This window comes from Mustelus asterias, chromosome 7 (assembly GCF_964213995.1).
Source record: "Mustelus asterias chromosome 7, sMusAst1.hap1.1, whole genome shotgun sequence".
Lineage (NCBI taxonomy): Eukaryota > Metazoa > Chordata > Chondrichthyes > Carcharhiniformes > Triakidae > Mustelus > Mustelus asterias.
In genome coordinates, this window is record NC_135807.1 from 121,234,456 (window position 1) to 121,259,342 (window position 24,887).

Here is a 24,887-nt window from a genome sequence, read left to right on the forward strand (position 1 = left end):
ATTTACAAGATAATGGGTGGAATGCGAGTCTTTACAGGCAATCAAGTCTTAAAGGTACAGACAATGTGAGTGGAGAGGGGGTTAAGCACAGGTTAAAGAGATGTGTATTGTCTCCAGCCAGGACAGTTCATAGTTAGTGAGATTTTGCAAGCCCAGTTCATAGTTAGATTTTGCAAGCCCAGTTCATAGTTAGTGAGATTTTGCAAGCCCAGGCAAGTCGTGGGGGTTACAGATAGTGTGACATGAACCCAAGATCCCGGTTGAGGCCGTCCTCATGTGTGTGGAACTTGGCTATCAGTCTCTACTCAGTGATTCTGCGTTGTCGTGTGTCGTGAAGGCCGCCTTGGAGAACGCTTACCTGAAGATCAGAGGCTGAATGCCCGTGACTGCTGAAGTGTTCCCCGATTGGAAGGGAACACCCCTGCCTGGTGATTGTTGAACGGTGGAGGGTATGAGGCACCTTGGGGGGAAAAGGTTGGATAGGTATATGAGGGGCCATGCAGGGTGGACAGAGCGCCATAGCATGGCACGGATGGTAAAGTGGTGGAGGTTGGTATGGGGGGCACACATAAGACTTTTGAACCTGTCTTTTAAATGGTTACTAGACTTACCATCCCCTGGATAAAGAAATTTCTCCTCATCTCAGTCCTAAAAGGATTTACCCGCATCCTTAGTCTATGACCCCTGGTTCTGGACACCCCCACCATCGGCTACATCCTTCTTGAATTTACCCTGTCTAGTCCCGTTAGAATTTTATAGATTTCCCCTCATTCTTCTAAACTCTAGCAGATATATTCTTAACCAAATCGATCTCTCCTTATACGTGAGTCCTGCCCTCCCAGGAATCAGTCTGGTAAACATTCTCTGCACTCCCTCTATAGCAAGAATAGCAGATAAGGAGATTATGAATAGGGATAACAGTAAGAGGACTGCTTTCTTCGAGCAGAACGCTTCATTCTGGGAACCTCTTGCATCTGGCGTTCCTCTTTTACATTGTAATCTGGAAAAAGGGTACATTCATTTGGAGAGTCATTCTACAGCTGTTTAATCCTTCTAAACAGATGGCAGGATGGGGAGGGATTGGAAGAAGGCCAAAAATATTTCTGGTCAACTGAGACTGACACCAATTTTATCGGATGTAGTAGAGATTTCAGTAAGCAAAGTCTTTCAAAGATTGCAAAGAAGAATCATGACTGTACTCCAGTTACACCAATACAGGTCAAGCATCTTATATCTGTAAATCAGAAAACTGAACACAACTGAGCATCCCAATACTGCACTCTTTGTGAACCTCATTGACCTTTATCGCAGGAAATCGACTTGTCCGTCTGGACTGTTTACTTTGCGATTTATGTGGTGAATATGTCAGAAAGGAACTTATTTATTATTCAGTAATCCATCTTACTTTTCTATTCGTTTTGTTTTACTTTAGACGATAGCTAGCCTCGGCTTAGGTGTAAGTAATGTAAGGTTATACATGGTACCTGAAAAATAAAATGATCAGAAATCCGAAATGTAATCAGCCCCAAGGGTTTCTGAGAATCGACGTGTCTTGTGTTCCAATGAACCATCTCTCCCTTTCAAACTTTCTGCACCCTTTCCTGCATAAGTCAAACTTTCATCTGTTTCTGCAGCTAATTATTCCTGGAACAGGTCACTAGTCTGTCTATGATCTGGTGTACTGATCAACCTCAACTTACACATCAGCAATGATTGGATGCCCTTTGGCCCATGATCCACGCCAATTGGAGAATCACATTAAAGGCTTTTTTTTATTCATTCATAGGACATGGGCGTCGCTAACCGGCCAGCATTTATAGCCCATCCCTAGATGCCCTTGTCCAGAGGGCAAGTGAGAGTCAACCACATTGCTGTGGATCCAGAATCACATGTAGGCCAGACCAGGTAGGGACGATCGATTTCCTTCCCTAAAGGACATTAGTGAGCCAGATGGGTTTTTCCAACAATCGACAACGGTTTCATGGTCATCAGTAGATTCTTCAGTCCAGATATTTTTTATTGAATTCAAATTCCACCATCTGCTGTGGCGGGATTCGAACCCGGGTCCCCAGAACATTAGCTGAGTTTCCGGATTAATAGTCCAGCGATAATACCACTAGGCCATTGCCTCCCCTTTCACTGACAATCTGCAGATTTGCAACAGTTGTGCTTCCTTAATGTTGACGACATTTTTCATTCTCACGTAATTTCTGTTTAAGCTCAAAAGAAGCAGCTTCATTACGAAGCCAATAACTCCTGCAGTCCTTTGTCAATTGTCGGAAAAACCCATCTGGTTCACAAATGTCCTTTAGGGAAGGAAATCTGCCATCCTTACCTGGTCTGGCCTACATGTGATTCCAGACCCACAGCAATGTGGTTGATTCTCAACTGCCCTCAGGCACCTCGGGATGGATAATAAATGCTGGCCAGAATGAATAATAAAAAAAAGAAAGCTTTTACGAAAGCACACCAAAAGACAGTGGCTGCATCTTCTCAAGAAAATCCTCCTCTTTCCTCTCAGCTTTGACTCCATTTCAGTCTTGAGACTCCAACCATTTTGAGGGTGCCCTCTGAAAGAACCCCTGAGTCCAGCCGTGGGCTCCTGACCCGTTGATTCACACCCCTCCCCATTTTCAATTTCAACTCGAGCAACAACTTTGGGGTTTCAGGATGGTCGTGCTGCGTTTTTATTCCGAGTCCAGCTTTCACCATCACCAGGTTCGTGTTTGGGTCCCTCGGGTGTTCCTGGAACTTCACCAGGTAGAGCTCCCCCACACTCATTCTCTAACCTCCCCCGTAACCCTGGATCTCATTGTCATTGTGCTGGACATTCTAGCCCTCCCCCATGAACCCTTCAGTGTTAATGCCCCATGTGGACCTCCCCCCTCCCTATCTCGAGGCTGTATGCACAGTCATGTGCAGAGGAGAAGCCCCCCAAGCACAGCTTGGTATGTCTACATCCGTATTACTTTTCCCTACTTACAGGCTGAAGATTCCTCCCCTAATGATGACTATCCCATCTACAACCCAGCACCGAGCCAGGCAACCCCTTGGTCACTGACTGCTGCGGCGGCACGGTGGCGCAGCAGTTAGCACTGCTGCCTCACAGCACCAGGGGCCCAGGTTCAATTCCGGCCTCGGATCACTGTCAGTGTGGAGTTTGCATGTTCTCCCCGTGTCTGCGTGGGTTTCCTCCGGGTGCTCCGGTTTCCTCCCACAGTCCAAAGATTAGGCGGCTTGGCCATGCTAAATTGTCCCTTAGTGTCACGGGGATCAGCAGGGTAAATATGTGGGGTTGTGGGAGTAAGCCCTGGGTGGGATTGTGGTCGGTGCAGACTCAATAGGCCAAATGGCCTCCTTCTGCACTGTAGTGATTCTATGATTCTATGACTGTGAGAGCAGGATCAGGCCCTGCAGAACACAGGGATTGCCCCTCCCTGATGCAGGACTATGATGAACATGCCATGAATAGCCCTGTAGTATGGCCTGCAAAGCCCCAGAACTGCCTTTAATCTCTCAGTCCCCCTTATTCCCAGACCAGGAACAATGACTGTCTTTCAATGAGCTCTTTTTACTGATGACAACAGAATCTCCCTTCATGAGTCCCTGCAAAAGCCATCCTTCTTGTGCCACACTAACAGAACCATGCTCTTCTCGAATGCCGGAATGCCCCCCCCCCCCTCCGATTCGGTGTCTGCATTCTAGTCTTGCATGTCAGCTCCAGTTTAAACCCTTGGTCTCCCCTCTCCCTGCCATCTTTCTCCCCTCCAACCCCATCATAGCCCCCTGTCCCCTGTGTCTCCACCCTCCTTCCCCCTGCCACCCCCTAGATGTTGGTCTGTGCCTCAGAGTTCAGCCCTGCCTGAGACCCACAGAACACACCCTCCCGGAGTCCAGAGGAAGCCAGTGAGCTGACCAACCAGTGCCACCAGTGTGGCATCCCACTGGCACTGATAGGAACTCAGAGCCGCTGGAGTGAAACACTCCTGGCTTGGGGGAGTGGTGGAGGCCAGTGGGCCTGGAGATTTCAGTCCCAGGCCCATTAATCACACTCTAATGAGAATTTCCGTTTTCATTCTAATAAGAAAACGAAAATTCGGCGGCCAGAGATGCGCAGAAGCTGTGGTGCCCAGCGGGAAGCCTGCTACACGACCTCCGCTTATGTCCCCCAGCTGGGAGAATCGCCCCCCTAATGTTTTACATAGAAAGTAGAAGCAGGAGTAGGCCATTTTGCCCTTTGAGCCTGCTCCATCTTTCATTTTGACCATGGCTGACCATCGAATTCAATATCCTGATACCCCCCTCCCCCTCCCCAAATCCCTTGATCCCTTTAGCCCCAAGCTATATCTAATTCCTTCTTGAAATCACACAACGTTTTGGCCTTGACTGCTTTCTGTAGTAGTGAATTCCAATCTCCACATTCACCACCCTCTGGGTGAAAACATTTCTCCTCACCTCAGTGGACATGGTGGAGAGAAGCCAAAAGTCGGAATTCCGCCAGAGGGCAATCAGTCCCGAATTTTTTCCTCACCACTTTCATGGCATACGGATGGCAGGTTGGGTTCCTGCTGATCCATGTTAGGAATACCACAGCAAAATACTCTATTCGCTGGAATTACATCGGCACCCCCACCCCCCCTCAATTTACCCCTTATCCTCAAACTATGATCCTTAGTCCTGGATACTTCCACCATCGGGAACATTCATTCTGAATCTATTCTGTCAAACCCTGTTAGAAATTTATAAGTTTCTATGAGATCCCCTCTCACTCTTCTAAACTCCAATAGATATTATCCTAACTAAGTCTCTTCTCATTTGACAGTCTTGGCATCCCAGGAATCAGCCCAGTAAACTTTTGCCACACTCCCTCTATAGCAAGGACATCCTTCCTCAGGTAAGGACACAAAAATCACACACAATACTCTAGGTGTGGCTTCATCGAGACTCTATACAGTTGCAGTAAAACATCCCTATTCCTATACTCAAAACCTTTCACTATCCCTAAAAGATAAAAAAAACCTTTTACTATGAAAGATTTAAAGATTTGTAAAGATCAAGGAATCATAGAATCATAGAATCCTACAGTGCAGCAGGAAGCCATTCGGCCCATCAAGTCTGCATTGGCCACAATCCCACCCAGGCCCTATCCCCATAACCCCATGCATTTACCCCAGCTAATCCCCCTGACACTACGGGGCAATTTAGCATGGCCAATCCACCCAACTTAGAATACTTTCCTTGCTTTTATACCCTGTGCCTCTATTTGTAAAGCCAGTGATCTATGCATTTGTAAACCTGCCCTGGCACCATCTGAGGTTTGTCTCTGTCCTAGATGGGTATTAATATTACACGGGTTTCAGCAGAATTAATCAGTACTCTGGTGAGAGCATTTTTACTTCCTGGCGATTTGATGTCCCACCAGAGCGCAGCATATAAATGATCACATACAAAATTGTGCACAATATATGTTATAAATAGTTCCGGAACAGTTGCTCCTGCAATTCAGCATATTTATTAACTAAAGTTCTAACTTGTCGTTCAATGCAGATAAAATGCCAGCTTTCCATATGGCTCAACTTATAACAGATCTGTTTTCCAATTTATGGAAGATATCTTTCATAATCCTATGTGAATTTTCTCAGGCATTCTCCAATTTAATAGGTATAATTTTCAGTGGTTAGTTGTGGAAAAAGCTAAGGATCAGAATGCTATGGCAGAGCAGTGTAATGCACTCTTCGAACACTCGGACCATTGAGGACTAATTCTTTGGATTTCAGTAGAACTCTGGTCTTAGATACGCCCCCCCCCCCCCCCCCCCCCCACACTGGCACCAAGGTTCCAGTAAAGGCCAATTTTAGAACAAAATAGATTAAGAACATAGGCTGCTCTGGCTTAACCCTGGGGGCATTGTAGCTGTTCTTGGAAGGATAAATTAAATGGCCTCCCTCATTTATGTGCGTTCAACAATTATATCATAGAATCCCGACAGTGCAGAAAGAGACCATTCTTTTTTATTATTCATTTGTGGGACATGGACACTGCTGGCTGGCCAGCATTTATTGCCCATCTCTAGTTGCCCTTGGAGGGCAGTTGAGAGTCAACCCCATTGCTGCAGCTTTGGAGTCACATGTAGGCCAGACCAGGTAAGGACGGCAGATTTCCTTCCTGAAAGGACATTAGTGAATCAGGTGGGTTTTTCCGACAATCGACAATGGTTTCATAGACATCAGTAGATTCTTAATTCCAGATTATTTTTTATTGAATTCAAATTCCACCCTCTGCCGTGACGGGATTCGAACCCGAGTCCCCAGAACATTAGCTGAGTTTCTGGATTAATAGTCTAGCAATAACACCACTAGGCCATCACCTCCCCCCATTGAATGTGTCATATGACATAATTTTAGCTCTGTCCTCAAATATGCCTCCTTTGTGGTCATCTCCCTCAACTGTCTCTTCAAATGTTTTCTTCTCCCATACTGGTATGCTCCTTCTGTCACACATGTGCCACCCCTCAGAATTATCATCCACAAAAGGTTACACTCCCTATGATTGCCCACTCTGCTCTCTGCTACCCCCGACTGGCCCAGCCATTTCTGTACCAATGTCTGTCAGACATCAAGGCGTGATTGAGTCAAAACTTCCTATCGTACATCATTAACAAAATGTGACTCATTCTGTTTGGCTCCCAAGTCAAAGCTACATGCCTTTGGCTTCAGCCTCGCCAACCCCTGGCAGCGCTCCCTGCAGTGCCCACTGGCAATGCCCTTGGTAGTGCCGGGGTTGCCTCCTCCAGGCAGCACCCTGTGGGGGGAGGAGGGAGGGGTGGGTTGCCACGCGCCGGGTGAGGGAGCTTCCGTGTGCATTGGGTTCCTATTTTTCCAACGGGAGATCGGGGTGCCCTTGGATCCTGCGTTGCCTTTTTTCCCTGCCCCCCCGCCCCTCCTGCCAGTGTGAGCCACATTACCCCCACCCCCCCACCCCCCCCCCCCCCCACCCCACCCCCCCGCCAGTGTGAGCCACGTTTCCAGATTTGTTTTTCTCCTAAGTGCTGCACAATACAGCGAGAAAAGTCGGCTGTACAGCTGGTGAGTTGCACATTGTTCACACGTCTGAGCCAGCACTGAGAAGAGAAAAGGGAAAAGTCTTACAAATACAGGACTGTTCCTGAATTAATCCTTATTTAGTTACAGAACACAGCAAACATCAAAATTGATTTTTAAAAATTCTAATATTGATAGAAAATCCAAAAAAAATGTTTCCAAATACCAGATTTTCAAATACCGAATACCATTATGGGAGAAGTCTGCTCAGCAACATCTACTAAGAAGTGGGAAGTGGAAGATCTGGTGTCAAGGAACGGTAAGCCTGAAACACTACTGTTTCCCTCCCTCCCTCCTCTAAGCAAAAAAAAGGTCACTGTGAGAAGGTAAAAGTGAAGGTAAGAGTTCTATAAATTTTCTTATATAATTTAGTTGGTGCTAGAAATGTCAGTCAGTGGGGTTAAGCGCTGCACCTGCGAGATGTGGGAGATCCGTGACACTTCCAGCGTCTCAGACGACCACATCTGCAGGAAAAGCATCCAATTGCAGCTCCTCCCAGACCGCATGGATAGATTGGAGCAGCAGTCGGATGCACTTAGAAGCATGAAGGTGGCGGAAAGCATCATGGATAGGAGCTTTAGAGATGTGGCCATGCCCAAGCTCCAGGCAGATAGATGGGTGACCACTAGAAGGAGCAGGCAGTCAGTGCAGGAATCCCCTGTGGTCATCCCCCTCTCTAACAAGTATACTGTTTTGGATACTGATGGCCTATCAGGGGATAACAGCAGCAGCAGCCAAAGCAGTGATACCATGGCTGGCTCTGTTGTTAAGCAGGGAGGGACAAAGAGCACGAGAGCAATAGATATAGGGGACTCTATAGTTAGGGGCGCAAATAGGTGCTTCGGTGGATGTGAAAGAGACTCCAGGATGGTATGTTGCCTCCCTGGTGCCAGGGTCCAGGATGTCTCTGAACAGGCAGAAAGCATTCTGAAGGGAGAGGGTGAACAATCAGAGGTCGTGGTACATATTGGTACTAACGACATAGGCAGGAAGAGTGATGAGATCCTGCAGCAGCAGTTTAGGGAGTTAGGTAGAAAGTTAAAAAGCAGGATCTCCAGGGTTATAATCTCAGGATTACTCCCTGTGCCACGTGCTAGTGAGGCTAGGAATAGGCAGATAGTGCAGCTCAACACGTGGCTAAACAGCTGGTGTAGGAGGGAGAGTTTCGGATATCTGGACCATTGGGATCCCTTCCGGGGCAGGTGGGACCTGGACAAGAAGGACGGGTTGCATTTAAACTGGAAGGACATAAATATTCTGGCCGGGAGGTTTGCTAGTGTCACATGGGAGGATTTAAACTAGTTTGGCAGGGCGGGGGGAACCAAAGCAAAGGTGAATTAACTGAAGGGGAACCTGAGAGTAGGGCCAGTAAGACTCAGAGGAAGAGCAGGCAGGTGTGATTGCTAATCAAAAAGGGTCTGGTGGACTGAAATGCATTTGCTTTAACGCAAGAAGTGTAACAGGTAAGGCAGATGAACTTAGAGCTTTATTAGTACTTGGAACTATGGTGTTGTTGGTATTACAAAGACTTGGTTAAGCGAAGGACAGGATTGACAGCTTAACATCCCAGGATACAGATGTTTCAGGTGGTATAGAGGGGGGTGTAAAAGGGGTGGGGGAGTTGCACTAGTGATTAAGGAGAATATCACACCTGTATGCAGGAGGACACCTCAGAGGGCTCATCCAGTGAGGCAATATGGGTAGAGCTCAGGAATAGGAAGGCTATTGTCACAATGTTGGGGGTTTACTATAGGCCACACAACTGCCAGCGGGAGATAGAGGAACAGATTTGTAGGCAGATTTTGGAAAGGTGTAAAAGTAACAGGGTTGTTTTGGTGGGAGATTTTAACTTCCCCTATATTGACTGGGATTCATTTAGTGGTAGGGGTATGGATGAGGCAGAGTTTGTAAGGTGCATCCAGGAGGGCTTCCTGAAACAGTATGTAGATAGTCCAACCAGGGAAGGGGCCACACTGGGCCTGGTATTGGGAATGAGCCCAGCCAGGTGGTCATCGTTTCAGTAGGGGAGCAGTTTGGGAACAGCGACCACAATTCAGTAAGCTTTAAGGTACTGATGGATAAAGATAAGTGTAGTCCTCAAGTTAAGGTGCTAAATTGGGGGAAGGCTAATTACAACAATATTAGGCAGGAACTGAAGAATGTCGATTGGAGGCAGATGTTTGAGGGCAAATCAACATCTGGCATGAGGGAGGCTTTCAAGTTTAAGTTGATAGGGATTCAGGGCCGGCACATTCCTGTAAGGATGAAGGATAAATATGGCAAGTTTTGGGAACCTTGGATAACGAGAGATATTGTGAGCCTAGTCTAAGAGAAAAAGGAAGGATTTGTCAAGGCCAGGAGGCTGGGAACACACAAAGCAAATACAAGGAAAGTAGAAAGAAACTTAAGCAAAGAGCAAGGAAGGCTAAAAGGGGATACAAAAAAACCATTGGCCAGCAGGTTTAAGGAAAATCCCAAGGCTTTTTATACATATATAAAGAGCAAGAGGGAAGTCAGGGAGAGGGTTGGCCCACTCAAGGACAGGGGAGGGAATCTATGTGTGGAGCCTGAGGAAATGGGCGAGATATTAAATGAGTACTTCGTATTCACCAAAGAGAAGGACTTGGTGGATGATGAGTCTGGGAAAGGGTGTGTAGACAGTTTGAATCATGTTGAGATCAAAAAGGAGGTATTGGGGTTTTGAGAAACATTAAGGTAGACAAGTCCCCAGGGCCTGATGGGATATACCCTAGAATACTGAAAGAGGCAAGGGAGGAAATTTCTGGGGCCTTGAGAGAAATCTTTGTATCCTCACTGGCTCCAGGGGAGGTCCCAGAGGATTGGAGAATAGCCAATGTTGCTCCTTTGTTTAAGAAGAGTAGCAAGAATAATCCAGGTAATTACAGGCCGGTGAGCCTTACATCAATGGTAGGGAAATTATTGGAGAGGATTCTTCGAGACAGGATTTACTCCCACTTGGAAATAAGTGGACATATTAGCGAGAGGCAACATGATTTTGTGAAGAGGAGGTCATGTCTCACGAACTTGATCGAGTTTTTCGAGGAAGTGATGAAGGTGATTGATGAGGGTAAGGCAGTGGATGTTGTCCACATGGACTTCAGTAAGGCCTTTGACAAGGTCTCTCATGGCAGACTGGTGCAGAAGATGAAGTCGCATGGGATCAAAGGTGAGCTGGCAAGGTGGATACAGAACTGGCTCGGTCACAGGAGACAGAGGATAGCAGTAGAAGCGTGCATTTCTAAATGGAGGGCTGTGATAAGTGGTGTTCCTCAGGGATCAGTGCTCGGGCCTTTGCTCTTTGTAATATATATAAATGATTTGGAGGAAAATGTAATTGGTTTGATTAGTAAGTTTGCCGTCGACACAAAGATTGGTGGATTTGCGGATAGCGATGAGGACCATCAGAGGATACAGCAGGATATAGATCGGTTGGAGACTTGGGCGGAGAGATGGCGAATGGAGTTTAATCCAGACAAATGTGAGGTAATGCATTTTGGAAGGTCTAATACAGATAGGAAATATACAGTAAATGGCAGAGCCCTTAAGAGTATTGATAGGCAGAGGGATCTGGGTGTACAAGTACACAGGTCACTGAAAGTGGCAACGCAGGTGGAGAAGGTAGTCAAAGAAGGCATACAGCATGCTTGGCTTCATTGGCCGGGGCACTGAGTTTAAAAATTGGCAAGTCATGTTGCAGCTTTATAGAACCTTAGTTAGGCCGCACTTGGAATATAGTGTTCAATTCTGGTCACCACACTACCAGAAGGATGTGGAGGCTTTGGAGAGGGTACAGAAAAGATTTACCAGGATGTTGCCTGGTATGGAGGGCATTAGCTATGAGGAGAGGTTGGAGAAACTTGGTTTGTTCTCACTGGAACGACGGAGGTTGAGGGGCAACCTGATAGAAGTCTACAAGATTATGAGGGGCATGGACAGAGTGGATAGTCAGAAGCTTTTTCCCAGGGTGGAAGAGTCAATTACCTGCGGGGCATCGGTTTAAAGTGCGAGGGGCAAGGTTTAAAGGAGATATATGAGGCAAGTTTTTTACACAGAGCGTGGTGGGTGCCTGGAACTCGTTGCCGGGGGAGATAGTGGAAGCAGATACGAAAGTGACTTTTAAGGGGCGTCTGGACAAGCACATGAATAGAATGGGAATGGAGGGATATGGTCCCCGGAAGGGTAGGGGGTTTTAGTTCAGTCGGGCAGCATGGTCAGTGCAGGCTTGGAGGGCCGAAGGGCCTGTTCCTATGCTGTAATTTTCTTTGTTCTTTTAGATGTGTGTATCTGAGATGGAGTTGGAGAAACATTTGGTTCCTATTACACAAAATCTGTAACTTTCTCTGCGGGATACGATAACATAAACAAAAAAAGCTTGACTATATAAATGTAAATTAAAAGGGAGCTGAGCTGCTTCTTTAACTAGGGTAGGAATGCTCACCCTATCCCATCCTACTAACCACCCCCCCCTCCCCACCAACTTTTACAGATGCACCATAGAAAGCATTTTGTCTGGTTGTATCACAGCTTGGTATGGCTGCTACTTTAAAAACTACAAAGGATTGTGAACAAAGCCCAGTTCATCACGCAAACCAGCCTCCTATCCATTGACTCTATCTGCACTTCCCGCTGCCTCAAAAAAGCAGCCAGCATAATTAAGGACCCCACGCACCCCGGACATTCTCTCTTCCACCTTCTTCCATCGGAAAAAAGATACAAAAGTCTGAGGTCACGTACCAACCGACTCAAGAACAGCTTCTTCCCTGCTGCTATCAGACTTTTGAATGGACCTACCTTATATTAAGTTAATCTTTCTCTACACCCTATCTATAACTGTAACACTACATTCTGCACTCTCTCGTTTCCTTCTCTATGAACGGTATGCTTTGTCTGTATAGTACACAAGAAACAATACTTTTCACAGTATACTAATACATGTGACAATAATAAATCAAATAAAAACAATATCACTATGCAACGCACCCCACCCCCACCCCCTCCCACCCTAGCAAGGAAAGTCAGATGAAGCTGTCATGACCAGGGTAAGTTGCCCTGCAGCTCTCATTCGCTGAGGGGCAACGCTGAGAGTGGAACTTGCGTGCCCGTCAGTGGGAGTAAGTCTCACCCTGGGAAGCTGCTGGCTAATCTGATTGGGAAGGTAGTAGACTAACCACCCGACCAATTTTATCTGCATCCGCCCCCCCCACCCCAGTCCACTGAAAAGACGCCCAGCCGAAGCACCCTGAGGTCCAGCCCTGAATGTCTTTATTAAGCACAAACCTCATGCATCCAATTCTACAGGAATTATTTGTTTAAATGTATGATGCGATGCATCGCAATCCGACAGAAATGTAAGATCTGCTTGTTTGCACTCAGCTCAACGTGTGCCTGTGGAGAGCCAATTAACTCTGAAGAATTTTGATTAACAGAAATCCTAAAATAATTAATTATGGGAACGCTAAATCACTGCAAAGCGCAGTCGTGGAAGATAGGCCCATAGGTTTAGATTAAGGGGTGGCAGATTTAAAACAGAAATTAGGAGGAATTACTTCACTCAAAGGGTCATGAATCCATGGAATTTTCCAACCCCAGAGTGCAGTGGACACTGGAACTCTATACAAATTTAAGGAGGGGATAGATAGGTTTTTAATTACCAGCGGGCTGAAGGATTTTGGGGAGCGGGCAGGAATTATAGAACCATAGAATCTCGACACTGCAGAAAGAGGTCATTCGGTTCATTGATTCTGTACTGACTCTCCAAAAGAGCATCTCACACAGGTCCTCCCCACTGCCCTATCCCGTACAACCCTGCACAGTAACCATGGTTAATCTGCCTATCCTACACATCTTTGGACACTGAGGGGCAATTTAGTATGGCCAGCCCACCTACCCTGCACATCTTTGGACCGTGGGAGGAAACCGAAGTGCCCGGAGGAATCCCACGCAGACACGGGGAGAATATGCAAACTCCTCACAGTCACCTAAGGCCAGAATCGAATGCAGATCACTGACGCTGTGAGGCAGCAGTGCTCACCACCTTGCCACCGTGCTGTGGAGATAAGACCGCAGTGGGGCGGCACAGTAGTACAGTGGTTAGCACTGCTGCCTCACAGCGCCAGGGACCCAGGTTCGATTCCCGGCTTGGGTCATTGTCTGTGTGGAGTTTGCACATCCTCCCCGTGTCTGCATGGGTTTCCTCCGGGTGCTCCGGTTTCCTCCCACAGTCCAAAGATGTGCGGGTTACATGGATTGACCATGATAAATTGCCCCTTAGTGTCAGGGAGATTAGTAGGGTAAATATGTGGGGTTACGGGATAGGACCTGGGTGAGATTGTGGTCAGTGCAGACTCAATGGGCCGAACGGCCTCCTTCTGCACTGTAGAGATTCTATGAAGTTCTATGAGATCAGCCATCATCATACTGAATGGTGGAGCAGGTCCAAGGAACTGAATTGCCTACTCCTGCTCCTAGTGCTTACATCCTTATGCTCGCTGGATGTCCAATCCAGACCTCTCTTTCTCTCTTGTCTGACCTGCTGAGTATTCCCAGCATCTTCTGTTTTTATTCCGCTTTTCCAATATCTGCAGGATTTTGCTTTGGAATGTTTCCAGGTGATGGGGGCAAGTAGTCACCCACATCTTGAGGGCACTGTGTGGCAGGGGGTTTTATACAGCACTGCTGGTGCAGTCCACTGAGGAATATTGCTGCTGTCATTTCGGGAAAAGTTGGGAAGTCCAAAATGAAACATATGACAGGGAATGCTTCCACCTCTTTGGACGAGATTTTTTAGCAGAGTGAAGTATCGTCCGGACCAGTTAACGGTTTAATACCTACCTCCTTGCGAAACATTGCTCTTCTCTAAGAAAGATCACATGTATTCTGCTATGGAATATCGGTTTGCAAAACAGCCACAAAAGATGTAATCTAGCATACCAATCATAGTAAGAGTAAAAAGCTGCCGCTAATGTAATTGTTCGAGTTTATTTTTGAACAGCAGAATAGGTCAGGGTTTCGTTTTGCAATTCAAATCCAACTCTCTAAGGTCCCTCACTGCAAGCGAAATCGCAAACAAATTGTATGCTCTCATCCTTTTCATTTTCCCAGCTGACATTTCAGATAGCGAAGAATCAAAGCATCTAAATACTAATCCCCTTGTACCCTGAGGTTTTATAATAGGCAATTTGCAGTGATTGCACGGTAGATTATAGGGGAAAAAAATGTTTTTTTTTTCTAACGTTTTCGCAGGCTTCTGGAACAAATGCAATGGAAGCTGATTGCACTTTGGACCATATGAATTTCAGAATGACCAGACTTTAAAGTTGTTTTACAATAAAAGGCTTTAGTCCCTCAGTACCCAGAGGACAGCTGAGCAATACCGGCCATAAATGTTCCATGGTCAGTCACCAACCTGATGCTGACTTGGTTGATCACAGCCAACCCAGCAAGAGTCTTCAGTATCCCCAAACTAGAAAAAATACCACACTGGTTTATTGATCCTGTTTCTGTTCAATGATTGTGCCTATATAAGGTGCAGTGAAGACAGCATCATGACAATCGTGCACTAATCATACTTTAAATACTTCAGACTTCATCAGACTTTTGAATGGACCTACCTTATGTTAAATTGATCCTTCTCTTCACCCTAGCTATGACTGTAACACTACATTCTACACCCACTCCTTTCCTTCTCCCCATGTACTCTATGAACGGTATACCTTGTACAGCACAACAAGGAGTCTCACAACACCAAGTTAAAGTCCAACAGGTTTATTTGGAATCACGAGCTTTCGGAGCGCTGCTCCTTCAACATGATTGCCTGGCATTTATGGCACGAATGTAAATTGCCACATATCGATGAAAATTGCCCATGTCTTTCTGCATATATTACGTGGAGATGCCGGCGTTGGACTGGGGTGAACACAGTAAGAATTTTAACAACACCAGGTTAAAGTCCAACAGGTTTATTTGGTAGCAAATACCATTAGCAGTGCTAACCACTGTGCCACCCTTCTTATTCCTCTGAAACTACACATTGCATTAAAACAATTCCTTGCCAGTCTACTTGTGCTTGTGGACTGGCTAATTGTCGGAATAGTGCTGCCTCCTTAAAATACGAGGATTCTGTAATGCTAATCACAAGATAGAAGGAAGGCCTTTCAACCAGTCAGATTTCCTACTTTAAGAACAACCATGCCTTTTTCTAATTATGATGTGGAGATGCCAGCGTTGGACTGGGGTAAACACACTAAGAGTTTTAACAACACCAGGTTAAAGTCCAACAGGTTTATTTGGTAGCAAATACCATTAGCTTTCGGAGCGCTGCTCCTTCGTCAGATGGAGTGGAAATCTGCAGACAACACCAGGTTGTCAACAGGTTTATTTGGAATCACGAGCTTTTGGAGCGCTGCTCCTTCCTCACTGTGCCACCTCAGTCCAAGACCGGCATCTCCCCATCATATATAGCGCAACAAACAATAGTTCTCACTGTTTCCCAATACATGTGACAATAATAAATCAAATTAAATCAAACTTCATTGGTCTTTATTGCAAAGGGGATGGAGTATAAAAGTAGGTGAGTCTTGCTATAACTGTTCAGGGCACTAGTGAGACCATGCTTCGAGTACTGTGTACTGTTTTGGTCTCTTTATTGAAGGAGGGATATACTTGCATTGGAAGCAGTTCAGAGACAGTTCGCTAAGCTGATTCCTGGGATGATGGAATTATCTCTGAGGAAAGGTTGTGCCAATCATCATTGGGGCTCTAAGAGATTGGGAGGTGATCTTATTGAAACATATAAGATTCCGAGAGGGTTTAACAGGGTGGATGCTGAATAAACTGTATCCTCCTCTTTTCCATTTAAGATGGAAGAGAGGAGGGATTTCTTCAATCAGAAGGTCATTAATCTTTGGAATTCTCTTCCCCACGGAGCACTGGAGGCTGGGTCATTGACATCAGGGCAGCATTTGGCCCAGTGTAGCATCAAGGAGCCCCAGCAAAACTGGAATCAATGGCAATCAGGAGGGAACTCTCCGCTGGTTGGAGTCACACCTGACACAGGTGAAGATAATTGTATTGGTTGGAGGTCAATCATGTCAGCTCCAGGACAACGCTGCAGGCGTTCCTCGGGGTAGTGTCCTCGGCCCAACCATCTCCAGCTCTTCATCAATGACCTTCCTCCCATCATAAGGTCAGAAGTGGGGAGTTTCGCTGATGACTGCACAATGTTCAGGATGACAGCGTTCATCCTCCCACCACTGCCACTCCACCAATGATCTTGATTTAATTTGATTTATTATTGTCACATGTATTAGTATACAGTGAAAAGTATTGTTTCTTGCGCTATACAGACAGAACATACCGTTCATAGAGCACACAGGGGAGAAGGAAAGGAGAGGGTGGAAAATGCTTTCTATTGTGCATCTGACAAAATTGGTGACAGTCGTGGTGGACATGCCAAATTTCCCTCGCCTCCTGAGAAAGTAGAGACATTGGTCGGCTTTCTTAACTATAGCGTCAGCGGGGGAAGGACCAGCACAGGTTGTTGGTGATCTGGGCACCAAAAACTTGAAGCTCTCAACCACTTCCACTTTATTACCATTCTTGTCATTGCCTTTCAGCCACCTGAAATGATGCAGTCCGTGCAACCATGTCTTCCACAGTACTCCACCACCCCGTCCCCACCCCACTCCCCACACTGTGATTCAGCAGCCTGCCATCACCAGCCATCCTCCAAGCACTACAGTAACAATGCTCCAGAGCACAGTGGGCAAAGACATAGCAAACTCAGGCAGTAAGGAATTGCACAAGGCTGATGAGTTAAGCTTCCGAGGCAGTATGGAATGGTGTCATTTAGAAGTTCAATATGGAATGTTTATTCCCTGTTGGTTTTTATTTTTGTTTTCTGGTTAAGTAGAAGGTTACTGATAGAATCCCTACAGATAGAAGCCATTCGGCCCATCGAGCCTGCACCAACAACAATCCCATCCGGGCCCTTTCCCAATAACCCCACGTATTTACCCTGCTAATTCCCCCTGATACTAAGGGGCAATTTTTTTGCATGGCCAATCAACCTAACCTGCACATTTTTGGAGTTTTGGAGGAAACCGGAGCACCCAGAGGAAACCCACGCAGACACAAGGAGAATGTGCAAACTCCACACAGACAGTGTGGCCTGAGGCTGGAATCGAACTCGGTCCCTGGCGCTGTGAGGCAGCAGTGCTAACCACTGTGCCACAGTGCCGCCCAATGCCGCCCCACTGATGGTGGGCAGACAGGGGCGGGAGTGGTGGTGAATGGAGAATTGGCGTTACCTGAATCGCACTCTGATGAGTTCCTCGTCGGCAGCCTCACCAGAAAGAACCTCTCTAGGTTCACTCCCCCGTTCCTCCTCTTGCCTCTCAGCTATGGCTGATAACGATGGCTGTCTCCTCCTGACAGTCTGGTTTTGCAGCAGGCAGGTTTAGACAACCAAGAGCCCAAACACCCACCCTATGAGTACTGTAGGTTCCTCCAGAGTGTTCCAGGCAGCCACAGCATTGATTCAACACCCTAATAGACTGCTCTAACATATTCCATGTGACAGGATTGCTTTCAATGTGTGCATGCAGCCCACATGCCCGAGGCTCAAACACCCTCGTTATCAGCCATGTCATCAGTGGGTAGTCCTTATCGTCCAGTGGTTTTACTGTAGTGGATTGAATGAATGGGTAGGCTGGCACAGAATAAAGGAATTGGAACTGCCCTCAGAATAGTGGGCATTGACTAGACACACCAGCTGAATGTTGAGAATATGGAGTTCCTCTCAGCCGAGTTATAGGGCAGAGTTGACATACCGAACCACAAAACAATGTACACAGAGAGAGAGAGAGAGAGTGGCATCGAAACAATGTCGTTGGACTAGTAATCCAGAGGCCCAGGTCAATCCTCTGGGGACATGGGTTCAAATCCCACCACAGCAGTGGGTGGAATTTGAATTCAGTTAATGAATCTGGAATATAAAGTTAGTCTCAGTAATGGTGACCACAAAACTATCATTGATTGCCGTAAAAACCCATCTGGTTCACTAATGCCCTTTTGTGAAGGAAATCTGCCGTCCTCATCCAGTCTGGCCTCCACATGACTCCAGGCCCCAGCAATGTGGTTGATTCTAAAATGGCCAAAGACAATTAGGGATGGGCAACAAATGCTGGCCTTGCCAGTGATGCCCACATCCCATGAAAGAATAAGGAAAACACAGTCAACAGTGTCCTGAACTCTGGGGATGTAAGTCGGCAATCTCGGCAAAGCCATATCCTCGCAATGAAATTTGGTTAGTATCATGTAAACATAGAATGGTGACAGCACAGTGACAGGTCATTCAGCCCATCATGTCCATGCTGGTTCTCCACAAGAATAAATCAATTCCCTCCCCCAACCCTTTCCCCCATAAATGTTTTTTTATCTTCAGACAATTGTCCAATTCTCTTTGAAAACCACGATTGAATCTGCCATCACCACACTCTCATATAGACTATTCCAGATCCTAGCCACTCACTGTGTATAAATATTTGTTCTTCTGTACCTTTGGCTCTTTTGCCATTCATCGGTGTCCTCTGGTTATGGTACATCTGCCAATGAGAATAGTTTCTCCTTACCCACTCCATTCAGACTCTTCATTGTAACCTCTTTATCAAGTTTCCCCTCTCTTTGGAAAATAGACCCAACTTCTCCTATCTATCCACTGTAACTGAAGTGCCTCATTCCATTCTTGTTAATCTTTTCTGCATCCTTTGTGAAGCGTGGTGCCCAGAATTGGGCAGAATACCCAGTTGAGGTTCATCATAAAGATTCATCATAACTCCCTTGATTTTGTAATCACTTTCACTCAGGGCATACTCTCTTCCACCTTCTCCCATCGGGAAAAAGATACAAAAGTCTGAGGACACGTTCCAACCAACTCAAGAACATCTTCTACTCTGCTGCCATCAGACTTTTGAATGGACCTCCCTCGCATTAAGTTGATCTTTCTCTGCACCCTAGCTATGACTGTAGCACTACATTCTGCACTCTCTCATTTCCTTTTCTATGAACGGTATGCTTTGTCTGTATAGCGCACAAGAAACAATACTTTTCACTGTATACTAATACTGTATACTAATACATTGACAATAATAAATCAAATGAAATAATCTGTTCTAAGGGTGAAATTTCTTCCTGGAACAGATCACTAGCCTGCCGCCAGAGGCTCATAGCTGGGGTTGGGGGGGGGGGAGGGGGGGGGGGGTGGCTTTGTACCCCATGTTCCTATTCAAAAAAGCCATGATTCCATATATTATTTTAACCATTTTCTCAACCTGCCCTGCTACCTTCAATGATTGTGTGCAAATGTGGGTGTCAGCCTAGTGGTATTATCGCTAGACAATTAATCCAAAAACTCAGCTAATGTTCTGGGGACCCAGGTTCAAATCCCACCACAGCAGATGGTGGAATTTCAAAAAATATCTGAAATTAAGAATCTACCGATGACCATGAAACCATTGCTCATTGTCAGAAACCCATCTGGTTCAACTGATGTCCTTTCGGGAAGGAAATCTGCCGTCCTTACCTGGTCTGGCCTACATGTGATTCCAGAGCCACAGCAATGTGGTTGATTCTCAACTGCCCTCTAAGGGCAACTAGGGATGGACAATAAATGCTGGCCAATCAGTGACGCCCATGTCCCACGAATGAACAAAAAAATACCCATGAGTCTCTCTGTTCCTGCACCCCATCCTCAGAGAAGAAAGATATGACAGGATCGATCTCACTGACAAAGAAAACTCAATGAGGTGGACGTGCAGATAACCGTCTACGGTCAGCTACAGGAATTAAGGATGATATCATGCTGAGGGAAAAGAATGTTGCGAAAATTAATTGTAGCCCAGAAAGTTGGAAAAATTTGAGACATCAGCAAAGGTTGTCTATAAAAAGATCAAGTGGAAGAAAATAGATTATGGGAATTAAATAGCAAGAAAGATAAAACAGTCAGCATTTCTAAATAAAAAGGCCGTGAAAGCTAAAGTAAGAATTGGTCTTCCGGAGGATGAGAGTAGGGAATTGCAGATGGTAAACAAGAAAAGGGATGAGACTCTCGACAAATCTTTTATATCTGTCTTCATGGTAGAAAATACAAAAAGCATCCCTGTCATAGAAGAAAATCAGGGAGTGAGGTACATAAAACAATGACTAGAGGGTACATACCAGGATAACCTTTAGAGCAGAAAGCTAAAACCCCCTGGACCAGGTGGCTGAGGCTCTTAAAGGAGGTGTCTGCAGAGATAGTGGATGGGATTTTCCAATTCTCCCACCCCCCACCACACGGTTCAAGAAAGGAGGGAGATGGAAAGCAGGAACCGATAGGCCAGTGAGCCTAACATCTGTCATTGGGAAAGTGCTGGGATCCGTCATGGACGAGACAGTAGCAGGAAGGATATTATAATCCAATCCAAACAACAAGGGGCCGGAATTCCCCGGCTGTTCACACCGGCAGGATCTTCTGGTCCCGCCAATAGTACAGCTCCACTGCCAGATTCCTGGAGGCGTGGATGCAGTCAATTGGCAGCAGGACTGGAGGATCTCATCGCTGGCAGACAGCGAGCAGGCTCCCTCTGTGAGAAACACACAGTGCGAAGGCCAGAGACTCCCACCCCAAACCACTCCCAACCAGACCCCCAAAAATCCCCACCTCCCCCCCACCCACTGCCCACCCCCACACCCCCCATGATTTTATGAGGGGAAGTCATGTTTGACAAATTTATTAGAGCTCTTTGAGGATGAAACAAGCGGACGGGATAAGGGGGAATCAGCAGATGTAGTGATTTGGAGGTTAGAAAAGATATTCAGTATTAGGTTCCTGTGGAAAATAAAAGCTCATGATGTAAGGATATTATCTTAGCCTGGACAAGAGATAACAAGGACACCTATATCAGACTCCTATTTATTGACTACAGCTCAGCCTTCAACACCATTATTCCTACAAAACTCATCTCCAAACTCCGTGGCCTGGGCATCGGCTCCTCCCTCTGCGACTGGATCCTGAACTTCCTAACCCACAGACCACAATCAGTAAGGATAGGCAACAACACCTCCTCCACCATCATCCTCAACACTGGTGCCCCACAAGGCTGTGTTCTCAGCCCCCTACTATACTCCTCATACACGCTGACTGTGTGACCAAATTCCCTCCAACTCGATTTTCAAGTTTGCTGATGACGCCACCGTAGTGGGTCAGATTTCAAGCAATGATGAGACAGAGTACAGGAATGAGATAGAGAATCTGGTGAACTGATGCGGCAACAATAATCTCTCCCTCAATGTCAACAAAACGAAGGAGATAGTCATCAACTTCAGGAAGAGTAAAGGAGAACATGCCCCTGTCTACATTGTAAGAAGTCCCACAACACTAGGTTAAAGTCCAACAGGTTTATTTGGTAGCACAAGCTTTCAGAGTGTCACTCCTTCTTCAGGTGAGTGAGGAGTTGTGTTCACAAACAGGGCATATACAGACACAAACTCAATTTACAAAATAATGGTTGGAATGCGAGTCTTTACAGGTATTCAAGTCTTAAAGGTACAGACAATGTGAGTGGAGAGAGGGTTAAGCACAGGTTAAAGAGATGTGTATTGTCTCCAGCCAGGACAGTTAGTGGGATTTTGCAAGCCCAGGCAAGTCGTGGGGGTTACAGATAGTGTGACATGAACCCAAGATCCCGGTTGAGGCCATCCTCATGTGTGCGGAACTTGGCTATCAGTTTCTGCTCAGCAGTTCTGCGTTGTCATGTGTCGTGAAGGCCGCCTTGGAGAATGCTAACCCGAAGATCAGAGGCTGAATGCCTGTGACTGCTGAAGTGCTCCCCGACAGGAAGAGAACACTCCTGCCTGGTGATTGTCGAGCGGTGTTCATTCATCCGTTGTCATAGCGTCTGCATGGTCTCCCCAATGTACCATGCCTCGGGACATCCTTTCCTGCAGCGTATCAGGTAAACAACGTTGGCCGAGTCGCAAGAGTATGTACCGTGTACCTGGTGGATGGTGTTCTCACGTGAGTTCATAGAATCATAGAATCCCTACAGTGCAGAAAGAGGCCATTTGGCCCATCGAGTCTGCACCGACCACAATCCCACCCAGGCCCTAACCCCATATCCCTACAGATTTACCCACTAATCCCGCTAACCTACGCATCTCAGGACACTTAGGGGCAATTTTTAGCATAGCCAATCAACCTAACCCACACATCTTTGGACTGTGGGAGGAAACCGGAGCACCCGGAGGAAACCCACGCAGACACGAGGAGAATGTGCAAACTCCACACAGGCAGTGACCCAAGCTGGGAATCGAACCCAGGTCCTTGGAGCTGTGAAGCAGCAGTGCGAACCACTGTGCTACCGTGCCGTGATGGCATCTATGTCGATGATCCGGCACGCCTTGCAGAGGTTGCTGTGGCAGGGTTGTGTGGTGTCGTGGTCACTGTTCTCCTTAAGGCTGGGTAGTTTGCTGCGGACAATGGTCTGTTTGAGGTTGTGTGGTTGTTTGACGGCAAGCAGTGGGGGTGTGGGGGTGGCCTTGGCTAGATGTTCGTCTACATCAACAAGGACGAAGTAGAAAGGGTCGAGAGCTTCAAGTTTATAGGTGTCCAGATCACCAACAACCTGTCCTGGTCTCCTCATGCAGACACTATAGTTAAGAAAGCCCACCAACGCTTCTACTTTCTCAGAAGACTAAGGAAATTTGGCATGTCAGCTACGACTCTCACCAACCTTTACAGATGCACCATAGAAACATTATTTCTGGTTGTACACAGCTTGGTATGGCTCCTGCTCTGCCCAAGACCGCAAGAAACTACAAAAGATCGTGGATGTAGCCCAATCCATCACGCAAACCAGCTTCCCATCCATTGACTCTGTCTACACTTCCTGCTGTCTCGGCAAAGCAGCCAGCATAATTAAGGACCTCATCCACCCCAGACATTCTCTCTTCCACCTTCTTCAGTCAGGAAAAAGATACAAAAGTCTGAGGTCACGTACCAACCAACTCAAGAACAACTTCTTCCCTGTTGCTATCAGATTTTTGAATGGACCCATCTCGCACTAAGTTGATCTTTCTCTGCACCCTAGCTATGACTGTAACACTACATTCTGCACTCTCTCGTTTCCTTCTCTATGAACGGTATGCTTTGTCTGTATAGCGCGCAAGAAACAATACTTTTCACTGTGTACTAATACATGTGACAATGATAAATCAAATCAAAGAGGGTTGGTTAACTAAGAAAAAACAGAGAGTGAGGATAAATGTCAGGTTGGAAAATGAGTGGAGTGCCGCAGGGATCAGTGCTGGAACCTAAGCTACTTATAATCCACAGGAATGACTCGGATGCAGGCCCCAAGTGTAATGCAGCCGAACACATTGGCAATGAAAGAATAGGTGGGAATGCAAATTATGAGGATGACACGGGGGGGTTGAATGTTCTGGACCTGTCAAGGGTGGAAATGTAGGCAGACAGGGCCAGAAAATAGCAGCTCCAGCCACCGTATGGTTTCCCAATGCTAACCGAGGCTCCGGTGATTTTAGTGGAGGCGGGATCAAGGTCAGCAGGTCTACCTGCCTCCATGCAGCAAGGAGCCAATTCGGCTCATTAAGAGCCCTGATGAGTCTAAGTTAAAGGAGGTCATGGGAATTTCTAGGTGGCTTCCAGTGTATTGCACCGGTGGGCTCGGTTTAGGCGCTTGCTGGGCATCCAGTGACAGGATGAGAGGCCTGCACCCCAGGTAGACCAAGAGGCTTTCCCTGCCTGTCTGGATGTAAGAGTTGGCGTGTAGAGGCACTCTCCACACCCCAGACCACCCCTCAACCCCACAGTGGTGGCCTACCTGCAAGTAACATTATTTCATTCAAGTTTTAAAGAGGTTAGTGAGAAGTTGCCTCCTTACCTGCCTGTCAGGACAGCCTTCCACCCCTGTCAAGCTAGGAGACTTCTGATTGGCCCTTCAGTGTTAAGACTCTAATGGCCTCCTTCTGTGCTGTAGCCATCCTCAGATTCCATGACACATCGCAGGAACCGCCCCTGCTGTGCCTGGCCCTGCTGCTGTGCTGTGCTCACATAGCAGGGAGCCTATTGTCATGCCAGCTATATTGTCTGGGTTAGTGCCTGCTGAACTTGATGTGCTTCCTGAGTTGCTGATCTCTGCTGTCTTGTGCACAATTTATCGACAAGGCCTTTACCCACCCTCTGGAGCACAGAGCTCCTCTGTGCCATTGACTTCTGTCACAGCTGGGCATGAATAATTCACGCTTCATCTTAAAATGCATCTTTACAACTACTGTTTTTCTCCCACTTTGTGTTCATTTCTGTGAAGCCATTTTCGATTGTGATCAATCCTCCAGCAGTTTTTTTACTTGCTATTGGCTGTGAGCTTGTGCTTAAGCATGGCAACCTATTTTTTTACTAAAATTAGAGAAGGGAAGAACAAAAGGCTTATTGGGTGGGATTATCCTGTCGTACTAGCCCCAAGACCGTAAATTCCCGCCCAAGGTCAACGGCCCTTTGCATGGTCCGCCCCCGCCCACTATGATTCCCGTGGCGGGCGGGACAGGAAAACTCTGTCCATTGTCTTTCCAGGGACATTGGGCTATATTTAGCCTGTTCCGATCATCAAGTACAACAACAAAACAAAGAACAAACAAAGAACAAAGAACAATACAACACAGGAACAGGCCCTTCGGCCCTCCAAGCCCGCGCCGCTCCCTGGTCCAAAC

General features: G+C 46.6%; 1 protein-coding gene and 1 long non-coding RNA gene across 4 annotated transcripts in view; one reads left to right on the top strand and one right to left on the bottom strand.

The window, feature by feature from the left end:
- Positions 1–3,273, top strand: part of LOC144496165 (uncharacterized) — a 462,102-nt gene extending 458,829 nt beyond the window's left edge. The window contains exon 3 of the long non-coding RNA XR_013498378.1: positions 3,263–3,273. This is a non-coding gene — a long non-coding RNA (uncharacterized LOC144496165). The remainder of the gene's footprint in view (positions 1–3,262) is intronic.
- The window catches only part of LOC144496164 (coiled-coil domain-containing protein 102A-like), a 528,300-nt gene that overhangs the window by 367,507 nt on the left and 135,906 nt on the right, over positions 1–24,887 (bottom strand). The window lies entirely within an intron of this gene.